Raw genomic sequence first — 11,239 nt, forward strand, 5'->3', positions numbered from 1 at the left:
AAATCTATCACTAACTGAAATGTTGCTTCTTGGTCCATGATTAATAGGACATGGAATTTACCAGGACATAATCAGACTTTTTTATACCCTCAAAAAAGTGTCTAAGTTATGAAATCCTACTTATCACTATACTGAGGAGAATATATATCAAATTTGGGATACATATTTATGGCTCACATACAACATTGGACAGCTCAATCAAAAAGGCATTTTTATGTTGGGAAGAAAGGAATCATACATATGATAGCTGGGCAAATAGCACACATCTAGGATGGCTATTATTAGAAACATGTTCCCAAACCATTGTGTTCCAGGCTACTGATTGATTTGCTACTGATTGAATAAGGTGACCTGGAACCAGATGGCTAGTTCCAAATGGAACACACTGCTTATATGAAATTAATCTATGGCCCTGGCTTCCTCCAGGTTGGGTAGGTCATTGCACGGTAGGTTTTGCCTGGATTCATGGGTACGTTACTAAATCATCACTATCCTGGCTAATCCTCTCAGTTTAAAACAAAGATGGACGCAATATACCTTTCATTGATATGACCATCTAATGTCTATCTTTGTTCCATCTGTAGGGTTAGAAAGCATTATTTGGCACATAGAAGTACACCATAAAGGCGCTCAATGATTCACAAACCAGCATCTCCTTACTCAATACTGAACTTGCACAAATGTGCAAAGCTGTTGACAAAATGGGATGGTTTTAGACGTTCTAACAGTACAAGGAAGTCCATGTGCCATTGCTAAAACAGAATACTGTCTATACATCCCAGATTACCATAAAAATATCACAGGACTACTAAAAGCTAGAAATACCCAAATTGGGGTTCTACACGATCCTTCCCTTTCTTTTAATGATTTCTTAGTTTTGGGAGAGAATTATGGTCAATTATTAAAGGTCTCTGTTGGATTTCTCATTATTATAGTATACTAATCCTGATATGTTGCTTTTTCCAATATTTCTTTGCTTGATGCCAAGACTCCACCATTACAGCAACTTCACATTGACAGATGGTCTTTACCACCCACAGCGATACTTCTTTGCTGTCATGTTGGACTCAGCTGCCTCCACCTTTCCTAGCTCTCCTATATGTTCCCCAACTGCTCAATGTTAACCCATAGGTAGAGACATCTCTATACCTTTATTCAGCAGGAAGAAGCTACAGAAGATGAGACTTCCCATCTTCAACAATCTTAAAGATTTAAGGGTCAAAATTGTTCCAGAGGGAAAGTGATGAGGAAAACAAAGGTGAGAGAAGTATAGCTTAAATTAAATCCCTTACAGCTTTCATTCCACTAATAGATTCCTGAAACATGCAGAGGATGACTTTCCTCAAGGAACTCGTGGCTATCTTAACACTGATGTTTTACTAGAGACTAAGAGTAACCTTATCTTAACAGCCGATAGTTCCTCAACATCCTGAAAGGCTTGCATCAAAATTTCTTCAGAACTTGCTTTATCTCTACCCACCTCCCTCCTTCCACAAACTTAAAAGTACATAATCAGTCACTCCTCACAATCCCAGTGCAGCTTTTTCTGCCCATGGTTCCTGTTCCTGTGCTATAATAAAATCACCTTTTGTACCAAAAATGTCTCAAGTATTCTTTCTTAGACCTTTGCTTGTGAACCCAAAACTTCAAATCACATCATTTACATCAGTCTCATCTGTGGTTGAATTGCTCCTGTGAATGTTTCAGGTCAGTTGTGTTCTTCTGCTCCATGATTTTTGTTTTGTTCTTTTTATGGTTTCTATCCCTTTGTTGTAATTCTTGCTTTGTTCATGTATTATTCTCTAGACTCTAGTGAGCATCTTTATGGGATTGTTTTTAATTTCTGTCAGGGAAATCATTTAATTCTGCTTGATTAGAATTGGTTTCTGGAAATTTTACTTTGTTGGTACGTTTTTGTCTGGCTTTTCAGTTTCCTTGACCCTCTGTGTAAACATTTGTTCATTAGACAAAGCAGACACCTTTCCAGGTCTTCATAGACTGGACCTATACAGGAGAAAACTCCCACCAATCAGTCCATCCAGAGATTCTGGGGGTACTCTACAACTCGGGTAGAAACAGGTAGCTGTGATTTTTGCCATTTGCTCTGTGCTGAATGGGGGTGGGGTATGGTATCCATCAGCCCAAGACGCGTCTCCATTCTCCCTCTGACAGACTACACAGACTCATCAGAGCTGAGTTTTAACTGTGGGCAGAGGGCACAGGGCTACCCAGCAACAGAGCCTTGGGGCGGCAGGGGTGGCCCCACAAAGTCCCCTGGGAGCCTGAGTAGCTTTCTGAGGCAGTTACAGCTTCAGCGGTGCAGCATATTTTAGTGAAAGTAGAAATCTCTAAAGCTTCTGAAGGCACTGATGACTGGAATAGTTTTTAGCTGTAAGGTTCCTTGTGTGCCACAAAGCACCAGTAGCCGTTTTTGCTTCAAATTGCTCGTATCAGGCCTAGAAAGGCTCCTATATCAGTCACCCCCAATTCCACCCTGCTTTAAGGCCCAAGATGCAAACTGGAGGGTGACTCTTGAATCCCTGTGCTGTTCTCTAGGCTCACAAGTAAAAGTATTTGGAGATCTAGTAGGTAAGGGTCAAGATTATGTAGGTCTTATAAGTGGGCATGCAAGGCTTGCCTGTGCCCTCTGAGAATGTGACTGACAAATTTATGGAATTAGAAGGAGGAGGAAGGTCATGTTCTTGGTGTACACAAGTATGAAGGATCCAGTCTCACTGGACTGACTGGTTGAGGCATGAGCTTCAGATACACAGAGCAGTTTCATTCCCAGAATCCACAGAGATACATCTTCCACCTGGAATATGTGTGGGGAGCATATGAATCTGACATATTTCTCAGGCCAGTGCCATTCTTCCAGAAGCAGCAGGCTGTCTGCTTATAGAGAGTGCAGACGCTGTGTCACTCAGACCCCACTCCGTCCAGAACCACAGTATCACACGTACTGCATTCGGAGGGGAACTGAAAGTTAAGAGAAGGTACAAAATAGGTGATTTCCACCCACTCTCAAGATAGTAGGTGTTTGGTGACAGCATTAACCTTTGGCTGGAAGGTTTCTCACAACTGAGTTTATGTTAATTGGCACCAACTGACTGGCATCCTCCTGAAGCCAAACAGAGAATTTACCTCCCCCTCCCCTTTACTCATATGTGGCTGGGCCTCTCTTAGGGTCTTTGGAGACCTTAAACACAGGTTATGGGATGTATGTCTGTTCGGTGCAAGTGCTTCAGGGAGCTGGCCTCTTAAAATCCAGTGGGTGTGGGGCAGGAGGCCTGTGCTGTTGTCATCTTCTATGTCCCATTAATTCTTTGAAATCATTAAAACCATGCGTGGCTCTTGAGAGTCTTGGTGCTGCATCAATACAACTTCTAAAGTTCTGGACAGAAGTATTAGGTTCTATGGGAACAGTGCTGCTCCAATGGCCTCAGCTCCACCTAGATGCTGAGAACTGCTTCTTAGCTGAAATTGAGCAGGAAGAGAAATTTGGATAAGCGGTTACTTTCATTTCTTTAGACTTTTGACTCACAAGAGAGAAAATGATGTCAGGGTTTGATTTGTTTTCACTTTAGTGTGTCTGGAATTTTTCTAACAAGGTGATCTAATCTTTGAACCTCATTTTCTTCCCAGGTATATTGACAAGAAAGGAGTTAATGACAAAATTTATGACATCTAGTGGTTGCAGATTTTACTATTAGATGATCTTAGGGTACTGTTAAATCTCATCGTAGACCCTCTACACAGCTCATTGGACTGAATTTGGAATGGAAAATGTAATTAGAAGGGAATTTTCACCCTGGGGTGCCAAATGACATTGGAGTTATTTAATTAACATTTTTCCCCTGTGTCTTTGGGAAAATTGCCCAGCACTGCTCAGCGGTGCTGCCAGGAGGATACCCACAGGAGCAGAACTGGTTCTGGGGAAGCAATCACGAGCCCAGCCACCAACTTTCAGGAACTCCCATAGCTGCTGTCGGTGACACAAAGAGAAATGAGATATTATCCCTAACGACCTGCAAAGAATCATACCAGCTCTTATAGCAAAGGGCAACAAATGTGATAAAAAATTGTGCTTACTTCATAAAATGACTCACAACATGCATTTAGTATTTTCAAATACTGGCAGGCATTGTGTCAATTGGCATTATTTCTTTCAAAATACTTGGTAGAATTGCCAGCAATGCTCTCTGGGCCTGATATTTTCTTTGTTGATAGGTTTAAACTATTGGTTCAATTTATTTCATAGTTATAACACTGGTTAGGTGTTCTTTCTCTCTTGCTGTCTTTTTTAGTTTATTTTATAATATTTCTTCCTGGAAAAAAAAGTATTAATTTTTCCAGGAACTGTTTCATCTAATTTCACTTTTACTAAAATTATGTATTATCCTCTTGTTTTAATTTTTAATAAGTTCAGAATATATAATCATGGCATGTCCTTCATTCTAGATCTTGGTTATTGGTGCCTTCTCTCTTCTTTTGTCCTGATCAGCCAACCACAGGTGTGACCTGTCTCTCATTACTTCTGATTGTGACTCATGGTGTCTTGTTTCCTCACGGGCCTGTGTTTGTGTTCAGATTGCATTTAGAAATTAATTTCTAGAATTAACTTGAAGCCTAGGTTGATTTAATTTTTTCCCAAGCATATTTAATTGCTTAAATCCGTTTTGGAAAAATCAGTGTTTTGGAGGCACTAACAGTACAAGACCATTTTTTTTTAAGATTTTATGTATTTATTGGAGAGAGAGAACAAGAGAGAAAGCATGAGCAGAAGGGCCGAAGGAGGCAGAGGGAGAGGGAGAAGCAGACTCCCCACTGAGCAGAGAGCCCGACACTGGGTGGAGGGCTCCGTCCTGTGGGCCTGGATCATGACCTGAGCCAAAGGCAGATGCTTAACCAACTGAGCCACCAGACCCCAGTGCAAGATCATCTTAACCCACATCTGAGCATGGTCGCCTTCTAGAAGGCCACCCATTTGTAGGAAAGCTAGCATACTGGAGCTGGAGCCAGGCACCCATTTGTAGGGAGGCTAACATACTTCTAATTCATTCTTATGCTTCTAGTGGGACCCTTTGAGGTCCCAGTGCAATAGGGAGGGTGTTTCCCAGAGCTTCACAGACACTAGACTTTGATTTTTGTTGCTAGCCTTACAAGGCTACTTCAATCTCGCTCAGTCCCTTACCAACATTTTCACAGGGTCTTTCCTCCACCCCCTCCCCATGTTGGCACAGGGCTTAAGGGCCTCCAAAGCCCTTTGCATTCTGATCTTTGTCATTCTTATCTTTATCCCAGATCTCCATAGCTAGCCGAAAGGACTTTTTTTTTTTTAATTGGAATTTTTTAGAATTATACTTCTGAATGGGTAACACCACTGAGATGAAACATCTTTAACCCAGAGATCCAACTTCTTGTTCACCTTCTGGTAAGTGGAGCCACCAAACTCTGCCCTACCATTCACTTACGAGTCTTGGAGCCAAGCAAAGTTGCTCTGGATTACTCAGGACTTTGCAGTTTCAAAATTCATTTGTTAGCCAGCCAACCCGGCCTTGCTAACTCAGCACTAAGCACCCGGAACCCAGTAATGTCAAGATTCTCCTCACAGCCCAGGCTGATGTGCACCTGCTGATATCCTATCTGGGTTGAGCTATCCCACCACCCCAGTGTGAGTCAGAAGCATGAATCAAAAGTCACCTTCTGTGCACATGCAAGCTCATCCTCCCCGACGGTCTCCATGCCCAGTGCTGTGGTGTTCCACTTCTCCCCAAATGTCAGGGCACACTTGATCCACCTGAACTTGCTTCCAAATTTCCCTTCTCTGTGGTGGTCTCATGTTGGTTGAGCTTGGGCTGTTAAGTTTCAGTCCATTCTGAGATTTTGTTTCCAAATCAGATTTTGTGAATAGCCCTTTTACATGTAGCCCTTGGTGAAGACATGTTAATTAAATGTTAATTAAATGTTAATTAAAGCTACCAAGGTAGCTTTGCCCAGGTGAGCACACACGAGGCATGGCCATTTTCTCTGCGGTGGCTGTGGCCTGGGGACAGGCTTCTCTTTAAGTCACATACTTTGTTTCTGTTTTCTGGGGCCCATGACTAACTACTAAGATGACTCACAATACTAATGTATATTTTTTGACACGACACTTTCCCACATTACCATTGTGCTATCAGAGTCTAAGGTTGAAGTAATAGAATTTAAAATTTTATTTTATTTCTTCTATTAGTTAAAAATTGCTTATTTCAGCAACAAAGTTTCAGCCAGAGCTGCCATCTTCTAGTAATTTGCCAAAATGACCAACACAAAGAGAAAGAGGAGAGGCATCTGCTACAGGCTCTCTAAGCTTCTTAGAAAATGTGAGCGGCTCCTTTGGCCACATACGTGTAAATCCACAAGAAAGGTGACATTGTGACAAATCTGGAAGGGTCTCTGGTGTCACCCCACATGCATTGTTGTAAAAGTACAAGTTAAGGGCAAGATTCCTACCAAGAGAATTAATGTGAGCAGTGAATGTATTAAGCACTCAAAGAGCCAAGCTAGCTTCCTGGAGTGTGTGAAGGAAAATGATCAGAAAGAGAAGGAAGACAAAGAGAAAGGTACTTGGTCCCATGACAGCACCAGCCTGTCCCACCAAGAGACACACCATGAGAACCATGGAAAGGCACATGAGCCACAGGAACCCATTTTCCACGGATACATGGCATGATAAGTGTTAAAAAAAAAAAAAAGACCTCAAAATTGTAAAACTCTTTCTCTTATTTGAGTAAAAGTATGGTGTCCCCTTCCCCAAAGAAATATTTAAAGCAAACTTTAATTGTGTCCTAATTCATTGGGTGATGTCTTTATTCAAATTTAGTGTGTGTGGGGGTTTCTTCCTGAGAAATGTGAAGTGGTTTATTGCGCAACAGAATATACTCAATTGGTGAGGAAACTGCCAGATATTACTTATAAAATATTTATAGTAGTTTGAAAGTAGCCCCTCTAAATCACTAAGAAAAAAGAATTTTAAAAATAAATGACAGGTTATCTGCTGTCTTAGAGTCAAGTTCAGAGAAAGCGGAGCCCTCATAATTGTGTCCTGTCTTAAACAGCTGTGTTTAAAGCATAAGTGCCTTGCCTGCTATGTAAAAAATAGATCGCGTACAGGCCCCTGGTTCCCACTAAACTGTTTTGCCCACCATTACTGTTACTGTTTTCCTACATGGTGCTCTAGTGGCTGGGAAAAAATGTTTTTATTGGAACTGCTCTTTCTGGCCCCAGTTCCTTTGCACTTGCCTTTGCCTAAAATACCTACACTTTCTTTGTTCAGTTGGTGAATCCCTGATTGTCATTTGTCCACCCTCAGTGTTGTAGGTTTACCTTCCCTGACATAAATATTTTTAGGAGTGGAATGAAAGTTCTTGGAATCAAAGGACAGAACTTACTCCTGGTTTGGGATGCAGAATAAAATCCCTTCTATCTGTTCTCATGACAGAAGTGTTTGCTTTTCTTGTGGGTTTTATAATTTTTAAAAATTTCTGTCTTCCCCATTAGACCTAAGGTTAGAGACTATGTCTTAGTAAACTTCACACTCCTAGGGCCTGGCACAATAAGCATTGAATAAATGTACTTTGAATTAATAAAAAATAAACAACAAAATTTTACTGTTTAATTACTCAAAATTGCTTTCTATATCTTCTGGCATATCTCTGAATATATTCTTCTGCTCAATAGAGTACTTCCTTTAAGAATATCTTCAGGTGTGTGTGTGTGTGTGTGTGTGTGTGTGAGGTGTATGGTATGTTTGTGTGTGGTGTTTCTGTGTTGTATGTGTATAATGTGTGGTATGTGTTCATGTGTGTTTGTCTGTGTGTGATGTGTATGTGTGTTTGTGGTGTATCTGTGTGTGGTATGTGTGTGAATATGGTGTGTATGTGTAGTGCATGGTACATGATGTGTGTGTAAGACACTGAGGCCCGTTTTGCCAGGGATAATCATATTCATCCTCAGAATTAAAGTAAACGGCAGCTAGATATGAAATGATAAGTTCCACCTCGAAAATACTATTTTCTGGGATCCCTGGGTGGCGCAGTGGTTTAGCGCCTGCCTTTGGCCCAGGGTGCGATCCTGGAGACCTGGGATCGAATCCCACGTTGGGCTTCCTGCATGGAGCCTGCTTCTCCCTCTGCCTATGTCTCTGCCTCTCTCTCTCTCTCTCTCTGTGACTATCATGAATAAATAAATAAAATCTTTTAAAAAAAGAAAATACTATTTTCTATTGACTTCTCATATTTATTGTTATTGTGAGGAAGTCGAAAGTCAAGCTAACTGACTTACTGATGATGCTTTACCCTCTTGAATATTTTGGAATAGTCCCTTGGTCTCTGACACTCATCAGCTGTACTCTGATGTTTGGTTCTCACTATCTATACAGCTCAGCAAATTATGACACTTCCTTTTTTTAAGATTGTATTTATTTATTCATGAAAGACACAGAAAGAGAGAGGCAGAGACACAGGCAGAGGGAGAAGCAGACTCCGTGCAGGGAGCCCGGTGAAGAACTTGATCCCAGGACCCCAGGATCATGACCTGAGCCGAAGACAGATGCTCAACCACTGAGCCACCCAGTGTCCCTCAGCAAATTATGATACTTCCAGGGTGAAATCTTTCTTTTCTCTGCTCATGTAAGATCCTTGGTTATCATCCCCAAGATTTTCTTCTCTCTTATCTGTGCCTGTAGTGCAGATGTTACACACAGGGACCCTGATACAGCCAGCACCCAGATTGTTTTCCTTTGGACTTTCCATTTCTCTACCCCATTATGTATTTTCAGGGGAGTTTTTCTGATATTCCAGGTTACTCTCTTGTTCCTCAGTATCATTCCATGTGTGAATTCATCCACCTGCCAGTTATTTATTCTGACTTTTATAATTTACACATCTGTGGTCTTGACTTGGCTATTCTTGAACTAGGCACAGTTTGATGCATCTAAGGGGTGTGGAGGGGAGGCTGCCTGCTGTGTCCTTCCCCACTTGTCCACCCACGGTGCACATCTCTGTGCTTCTGCTCTGGTCACTGTTCTGTCCCAAGTATATCTCTGCCCCATTCAGTGACAGTCACAATCCTGGAGCTGTGGGTGATGGTGGAAGATGGGAGTTCTTGGGAGCCCAGCGGCTCACCTGCACCTGCTATTAAATCTGCGGCCCACAACAGCTGGGCTCCTGTGTGGCCTGGTTCCTGCTGGTGGGACAAAGGTCCCACAGGGTTGGGCAAGGATCCCTTCGGAGCAATGTTGGGGAGCAAAGGTCTCATCCAGAGAACACCACGTCCTCCAGTCTGCCTCTTCTTCTTTGAGCAGCTTCTGTTTCCGTGAATCTTTGTGTCCTGCATTTATAATAGTTCATGTAAAGTTTTGATAGGCACCAACCTTCCTCTTATTTATGTATTTCCAAGATATGGATTAGGAGGAAGAGCTTGAAGCCATCTTGTCCACAAATGGAAAGGCTTTAATGGGAACAAAACCCCCCAAATGCTAGTGAAATAAAGAGGTGTGTGAGCTAAAGTCAGGCCAGGCATCACCAGTGCTGTGCCCCTGATAGAAAGGGTCAAGTATCAGAGAGCTTCAGACAGCCGATCAGCATCTGTCCACTGTGCAGTGGTCATGTGCCAGTAGTGGCCTGGGCCCTGCACGGTGAGCCATCCTCAACCTTGGGAGTCTGGAGCAGAATCCATGTGTCTCCTGAGTTGACCAGGACAGCATTTCTCAGAACCTATGAGATGGAGCAGCAGGGAAACTACCCAAGTCTTTGCTGCCCAGAGCATCAGGTGCAGGGCCAAGGGGTTCAGGGGCCCAGGGTCCTGTGCCTGAGCATAAGTCTGCTGCTCGTGATGCCCAGGTCTCTGCCCTACTTCAATTTTCCTCTTTTCCCCTTCCTGTCCTCTTTGTCTTCCCACTTTCCACATCTCTCCACAGACTGCACCTTAACCCGCTGTTTAGCATCTCATTTTTCACTTTAAACGCACAAAGGAGGAATGGAGGGTTTAGTATTGAAAAAAGAATGCTAATTACATTCATTTACAAAGTTTCCCATGTGATGGAATAGAAATTTATGCAAAGATGGACTATATTTTTTCCTGATAGGAATTGAGATGTACCACTTTTATACACTCTTGGAAACTGGGATCTTCCCAAAGATCTCTGGAGACTGGACTGGCCATGGGGACCCAGCTTGGCTGCTACACTTTAGCCAGAGGCTTGGACCTCACAAAGGCCCCCGGGATGCCCACATGTTCAGTCTCCATCCTCTTACTTCCCAGTCCCATTCCCGTTGTCCCACTTCCCACATACCTGCAGCACTAAGCACCTAGTGCAGCAGCACAAGTTCTTTCTCACTCAGCTATTGAAGAGGAGACTCTCAGCAGCTGGCCTGAGGGAGTCTTACAAGAGTCACAGGAGGCAGGAACCAAAAACTGCCCTTCAGGATATATATACTGGAGTTCGACTTGCCAACATATAGTATAACACCCAGTGCTCATCCCGTCAAGTGCCCCCCTCAGTGCCCATCATCCATTCACCCCATCTCTCCACCCACCTCCCCTTCCACTACCTCTTGTTCGTTTCCCAGAGTTAGGAGTCTCTCATGTTTTGTCACCCTCTCTTATTTTTTCCCACTCATTTTCTCTCCTTTCCCCTATAATCCCTTTTCACTATTTTTTATATTCCCCGTATGAGTGAAACCATATAATGTTTGTCCTTCTCCAATTGACTTACTCCACACAGCATAATACCCTCCAGTTCCATCCACGTCTTCAGGATATTTTGAATGAAAAGAAAGTAAGGAAGCAGAAGACTCCTCCAGGGTTTGACCTCTGTTTTCTCACATAGGAGTCAGAGGAATGGACATTACTCTGTTCTCTGAGGTCCCTTCACTTCGTGTCATGGTATAGCACACAATAAGCTGATGGACCCTTCGCACAACCACTTCAGTCTCTTGGGAGAAATCCTGCTGAGTTTGACTCTAAATAGAGTAATAGGTTATTTCTCTCTAAACTGTAATACTACCCAAACAAAATGTTGACTTAGAAGCAAGGTAATTCATTGCAACACTGTTTATCATAGTGAGTAATTGTCAATATGATAATGGCTCCCAAATAAATAATTTATAAAGCAACTTACTATTTATGCAAAAATACCAAGCAAAGATCCACAAAGATCTTTGAGCATATAACAGCATGAAAACATCACAAATTT

The sequence above is a fragment of the Canis lupus genome, chromosome 6, assembly GCF_048164855.1.
Source record: "Canis lupus baileyi chromosome 6, mCanLup2.hap1, whole genome shotgun sequence".
Lineage (NCBI taxonomy): Eukaryota > Metazoa > Chordata > Mammalia > Carnivora > Canidae > Canis > Canis lupus.